This window comes from Anser anser, assembly GCF_964211835.1.
Source record: "Anser anser genome assembly, chromosome: 1".
Lineage (NCBI taxonomy): Eukaryota > Metazoa > Chordata > Aves > Anseriformes > Anatidae > Anser > Anser anser.
The window spans coordinates 159,765,650-159,772,585 of record NC_139720.1 but is presented as its reverse complement, the minus strand read 5'-3'; the positions used below and the strand labels follow the sequence as shown (position 1 = coordinate 159,772,585).

The following is a 6,936-nucleotide window of genomic DNA, read 5'->3' as shown; positions in this document are numbered from 1 at the left end:
AGAAAAGAGAGCAACACATTTATCACTGCAGCTCCCTCTAAAGTAGCTGTAGAGACTGATGTGCTCTCCCCTCGGCCTCCTTTTCTCCAGACTGATCCCATGGTCCACCCTATTTCTGGTGCAGGCAAGGATGCCATTGGCCTTCTTGGGCACCTGGGCACACTGCTGGCTCATGTTCAGCCAACGACTAACATCCCCAGTTCCTGTTATGCTGGGAAATTTTCCAACCACTCTTCCTCAAGTGCAGGACTCAGCACTTAGCCTTGCTATTCAACAAGTCATGCAATTGGACTCAGCCCATCAATCTAGATCCCTTTGAAGAGCCTTTCTACAAGCAGATCAACAGGCCTGCCTAATTTGGTATTGTCCACAAACTTACTGAGGGTGCATTCCTCATACAGATCACTGGTCAAAATATTAAACAAAAGTGATTTCTGACAGCAAGTTTTTCCTTTCTTCATGCCCTCAATTGCCCCCTCAGCTGTACTTCAATCCCTTATGCCTCTTGCCATTTCAAGTTGCTCCTAGGTTTCACCTCCCTCTTCCTGCTGTCATCTTTCTCTTCTTAAACCATTTTTGCCTGCAGTCCTTGGACTTTTCTTATCATGTGCTGGCTTCCTAAATTTAAACAATAGAAACTAGAGAGAAGAGACAGCAGGACTTATCTGGGCTTTTCTCATTCAAAAGACTACAACCACACCAGACATTAATTAAAACATATTGGTAATAATAGCCTATGACTATACCTGACATACAGTGTTTCTTTCGTATGTCAGATTAAAGGACCAAGGAAGGGAATGTCAAAAAGTCTCATCAATTTTAATATTACTAGGATATAATACTAGCACACTGATCTATAATTCAGAATAAAAGGTAGTACTCAATTGTGTATGGAGCAGTCTGTGCATCAATTAAATAGCAAAGGGAAAAAAAAAAAGTAGGAATATGAAAATGTTTTGCTTACTTATGACTTTAAAGTCCTGAAGCAAAGACATCTTACAAACTGCACAATTCCCTGAAATGTCTTGCATATATGTGTCCCCCCACAAAATGGGAAAGGGAAAGGGAAAGGGAAAGGGGGAAAGTGAAAGGGGAGGAGGGAAAGGGAAAGGGGAGAAGGGGGAGGGGGAGGGGGAGGGGAGGGGGAGGGGGAGGGGAGGGGGAGGGGGAGGGGAGGGGGAGGCGGAGGGGGAGGGGAGGGGAGGGGAAGGGAGGGAAGGGAAGGGAAGGGAAGGGAACTCTTCTCACTGCATTATGTTTATCAAAATGTGTTTTAGGAAAGAACTGAAGACAGCAGCATATTTTCTTGTAAGCTAGCAAATGAGTAAATTGCTGTATTACAGGTGCTCCTTCCTTTCTTTTCTTTTCTCCAGCACAGAAGGGTAGTTAATTAAACAAGAATTTGCAAGCATTTTAAAATTCAGAGTGTAAGAGTATCAACCTTGTTTTGTGAATTTTTTTTTCATTTTATTAAAAAGAAAAAAAAATATTTCACAATTCTATTTACTTTAAGGCATTAACTTCTAATTTGATAATATACAAAAAAAAAGTTAAGATTTGTTAAAGTATCATATAAAACATTTAAATGAGTTTCATCGTAATGGAAAAATTTTACATACAATGTTTTCCTCAGAGTTTTTAGGAAGAACACTAAAAATAAAAATGGCATGGAATAAGGGCATTTAGGGCATCAGTGGTAGTATACTTGGCTTTGGTGGACTATGTAATGAATTGAATGTTATACATCTGCTACGGGAAGACAGAAGAGCCCTGACAGAAAAGCCCTAAATCCTGTTCTGCGTAATGATCTGCTTTTGACTGCAACTTTTTGCAGTTACTAAATAAATCTATTTGTAGGAAAGTCAGATCTAAATATGAGGATTACCTTTTTGCTGTTTCTGAAGACACAGTCATAAAAATGAGGTGCTGAGCTTCAAAGAAGTATGACTATTAAAATCAAATTGTACATAGAGAGGTTTTGTCCCAGGTTTTGGGGGCTTTGTTTATTTTTCCAGCCAAGGTAGGAATTTGGTTACCTTTGTTCAAATTCTGCAGTACTTGCTAACACATATTATTCCATTTGTTTCCACAGAATGATATGCGTGGTCTAATTTTGTCCAGAAAAGTTTCTAAGTATGTGCTTATCTTTAGGCATAAACTTTAAAAGTGGTATATGAATAAATGCATTCTTAAGCAAAGATGAGTTTGGATACTTGCTTTGTTGTTCTGGGGACTCTGGTGTTGTTTCACAGGAATAGGAAAATTAGATTCACTTCATGTTTGAGACTCCTAAAGATATGTTTTTATATATAGAATCATATGATCAACGAATCATGTCGGTTGGAAGTAACCTCCAGAAGTCTGTTAGGTGTCCACATGAGTTTGGTGTCTGAGATCCAATTATACATAAAAAAGTAGCAGCTCAGATATTTGCTTAAAAAATGGTCATATTTGAGATGTCAGAGGTTACCTAAGAGAGCTACATTGTTTTGGCAGATATGAGCCAGGACTGACCATAGATTCATGCCCTCCTGTAATGGTGCTTAGGAGCCAGGTGGGTCTATCGCCATCACAGATGACACCCCATGCTTTGGTAACCGATTTGAATGCATGCTGTAAAGCTAGGCAAGATAAGTGATTTTTTTCAAACCTTTTAAAATTTAGAGGGGAAAAAAATAGTAAATAGCCTCAAATCAGTCTCTTTCTTAATCCCATTTAGAATGAAAATTTAGAATTTTAATCCAGTCTTTCTTTTTATTTTTTTGCACCTCAATAGAATAAAACCCTGCAGGTACAGAGGTATCAAATACAAAGATGGACTGGAGGAAAAGAGTATGACTGTTCAACAGGTAACTTACTTTTATGTTTTTCTTATTTTCCACTCCTTTCTTTTCTTTAGCATAAAAATCAATCACAGGGAAAGTAAGCAGTTGACCTTCTCAGCTGATTAATTCAAGGATGACTGTAGGCAGGAGACAAATGGGTATGCCTGAGTACACCTCTGAATGTCATGGTAAAATCTAAATATTTGATAGGCAGTGTTTGATAGGAAGCTTTGACAAGAATAAGCTTGTGGGATGGATTAAATAGCTTCCAAACCTCTGTAATTACAACAAACAGCATGTATCCGTTTTCCAGTCCTGTTTAGTGGTTATGGTGTGAGTGCAGTGAATTGCTGCTCCACCAACAGACACCCTTTTTACTCTAGCTTTCTGAAAATAGCACACATTTAGCTACAAGAATGTATAGCATTAAAACATTTAAATGGCACAATGATATTTTAAAACTTGAGATAAAATATCTAATTCTTAAATACTTTCCTTCATCTATTTTTAATTGTTTTTGTTTGTTTGTTTTTAACATTCTTCTGAAGAAAGAAGTTACAGTCAGATTTAAACTTGTGGGAGGAGAAGGCATTCACCCTATATTAATATCTTGTCAGTTTAATTAGAAGGAAAGCAAGCACAATGATAATGTAGTCCATTAGCATTTTTCTCCTGTATAGTTAATACAAATGTGTCTTTTAAAATCTGCAATGCCTAAAGCATCCAGATTAGCATTAGGGACATGTGTTAGGCAAACTTAATGCAACTTGAAAATGAAAGATAGAGTCAGAGGTAATAGAGGTTGTTCATGAAGAGTATTAGAAAAAGATTGTGGAAGTCAGGGCATGTGCAACTGAAGGAAAATTATGACATGACAGATGCATCGTCCAAATTTTCTGAATGTAGCTTTTAGGTTTTCTACTTATCCTACTATAATATTGTAGGCCGCATTTTCTTCTAGTGCTTATTCATTATGAAGAGATCTAGATTTATTTGTCCAAAATCCTCAACTGAACTGTGGCTCAGAACACCAAGGCAAAGTCCCCTAATACCAGCAAAGCCAGCCATGGGAAAAGCAGTCAAGAGAGAAGTCTTCTAGTAAATTGCACAGAGATGAGATAGAGTATTCAGGGGAAAAGGTGTGACAACTGGTGCATTTTCCTGCACTCACCTGCCAATTCCAAATACTGCATTTATCCCACTTCTTAAACGAGAATAAACTATTACGTATTTGGTTAACAAAAATGATACAAAAATAAGTCTTAAGTTACCTTGAAAGTTAGTAATATATTTGTGTGAAGAAACTGTAGCCTGAATTAACATAATGATAAGGTAATTAGTAGTTAATCTGTACTTGCCCTCTCCCCAGGTACTGCTCCATTTGAGGGCTATTAGCTTCATTCTTGTGTGAATAACGATGAAGTTCCCCGAAGAAGGTGTATTGTCATCTGGGAAAGTAATGACAGCTAATGAAGAGAAATTCCCAAAACACATCAACCTAGAAAAGCGATTTTATTTTTGTCTATAGAGAGAAATATATTTCCTTGAATATCCATATCCTGCTCACTGTTACAATCTATGTATGAGGTTAACATAATCCCAGGAATACTGTCCCCATAGAGATATCCACAAAAGCAAATAGTGAACTAAGAATGACCAGAATAGTAGAGGCATGCAAGGGTTCTATTATTTATTTAAGGAGAAGCAGAAAAAAAAAAAAAAAGAATAAAAAGAGAACTTATTGCCTTGGGAAGGGAAACTTAAAGGAAAGCTTTCACTAGAATACAACATCCTAGTGTGAATGGAGAGAATGGATTCCCATGTTAGTATAAAAGGGTGCAAAGAAGATAATTGTAACGAATACAGAAAAGGAAAAATCCTGACAAACAAAACCTTTATGTTTGGGGGAACAACTTAAGCAAGAATAATAGTAATTTAAATGTAGTAACAAACTTATATTCATCCATTTCTTCAGAACTGATTTCTACACAAGACAAAGCTGAGATCTCAAAGGTAAAAGGTACAGTATAAGAAAATGCTATATAGGCAGGTAAGGAAAAATGTAAAAGCCAGAGGGCATTCATGAAATTAAACATGTAGAACTCAGGAAAATAAATGTTAATTAAATCTCTCAGAAAAGCTTGGAAGTACTTTTTGCTGCATAAGGAGTATATAGTTGTATTGGGTTTACATTGCAATGTTTTAGTAGCCTTTGTGAGCAGAGTCCAGAAGCTGTCCCATGTCATATCTGAGCCAGCTCCAGCCTGCTCCAGAAGAGACCCGCTGCTGCCAGAGCCAAGGCAGAGAACAATGTTGTCTGTGCTTCTGTAAGAGCAGATTTAAGAAAGGGAAAAAACAAACAAACAAAAAAACAAACAAACAAAATGCTTTGCAACATTAGATGGGAGAGTGAGGAATGAGAAACAGCTCTGCAGACACCAAACTAGTGCAGAAGGAGGGCAGGAGGTGCCACAGGCACTGTAGCACACATTCCCCTGAGGCCTGTGAAGAGGCCCAAGGTGGAGCAGGCTGTCCCCCTGCAGCCCATGGGTCCCACATGGAGCAGATCTCCACGCTGCAGCCCATGGAGGAGACCCTGGTGGAGCAGGTGGATGTGGCCTGGAGGAGGCTGCGGCCCATGGAGAGCCCCCGCAGAAGCAGACCCTGGGCTGGAGCTGCAGCCTGTGGAGAGGTGACCATGCAGGAGCAGGGGTCCTTGGGGGAGCTGCTGCCCGTGGGGGACTGGTGTTGGAGCAGTTTGCTCCTGAATGATGGACCTCGCTATATGGACCCATATTGGAGCAGTTCTTGAAGAGCTGCTGCCTGTGGGCAGCCCCTGCATGATCAGTTTGGGAAGGATGGCATCCTGTGGGAAGGACCCCATGCTGGAGCAGGGGCAGAGAGTGACCGTGAAGGAGTGGTGGAGACGACGTGCTATAGACCGACCACAGCCCCTATTCTACGTTCTCCTACACCGCTCTTGGGGAGGAGGTAGAAGAGGGTGGATGGGGGGAAGGTGGTTTTAGTTTTCCTTTAGTTTCTCACTGTTCTAGCCTGTCTGTAGTAGGTAATAAATTAATCTCCCTATGCTGACTCTGTTTCACCTGTGATGATAATTGGTGAGTGATCTCCCTATCTTTACGTCCACTCTTGTGACTTTTTTCATTGTGTTTTCTCCCCCTTTTCCTTGGAGGAGGGGGAGTGAGGGAGCGGTTGTGGTGTTCAGCTGCCCAGTTGGGTAAAACCATCACAGCAGTTTACTTGACAAGATTGATCCCAAACTTCAGAGCTATGGATATAGACAAAATCTTTCTAAATAATCACATCGGGACTGAAAACAAAGTTAGTGAAATGGTGATGAAGCACAGATATTCATTTTCAAAGGAGTAGGCAACAGGAACACGGATATTTCTTTTTATTTCAAGCTAAGTAATATGAGAATGGCATACAGTTAGAAAGAAAAGCAAATGTCAACCAAACAGTATTTTCATCCAAAATAATATTTTTTTTGAGAAAAACAAATACCATTTTTGTTTTATTACATGATGTACAGTTATGAGTTATTACATGATGAACAATTAGTTGAGCTCCTCTGATGTGCCTGGGAAAAATAAAAGGCACAAGGAAAGATCAGTACTAATAATTCATGTTTTGAGTTATTCCTGAACTAAATTGTTATGGCTTTAACCAAGATGTTTGGGAGCAGCATTCTGCTTCCTAGCTCTATTTGATGTGCTCTACCACATTCTACGGAGTATCTAGTTGCTAGCCTAGAAATCATAAGTTTTAGTCAAGACCTGTGTTTGTCTCCCAGCTCTGTTCAAATATCTTTGATATGTTACTCTTTACAAATGACACTAGACACTGTTTAAGCAGTTGAACAAACTCCTGAATATTTTCTGTACCAACTAATGACAGAAAAGGAATGGAAAGAAAGAACATCATGGCTGACATGCACAATCATTACCCAGATAAAAACACTTTAATTGCTTCAGAAAGTAGAAAACTGCCCTTTTCAGAAAGGTTAAGTGTCATGGCAGAAGAGTGCCACTTATCATAGTGTAGAGTGCTACTGTAAGTCAGCATTTTAATTATCTGACTGATTTACACT

The 6,936-nt window shown here is 39.2% G+C and overlaps 1 long non-coding RNA gene across 1 annotated transcript; it reads left to right on the top strand.

Annotated features, from left to right (window-relative positions):
* The first annotated feature begins 1,223 nt into the window (after window positions 1-1,223).
* LOC310893735 lies at window positions 1,224-4,406 on the top strand. The gene is made up of 3 exons (XR_014579254.1): window positions 1,224-1,308; window positions 2,777-2,849; window positions 4,195-4,406. It is a non-coding gene; the product is annotated as an uncharacterized lncRNA (long non-coding RNA).
* Window positions 4,407-6,936: the final 2,530 nt, after the last annotated feature.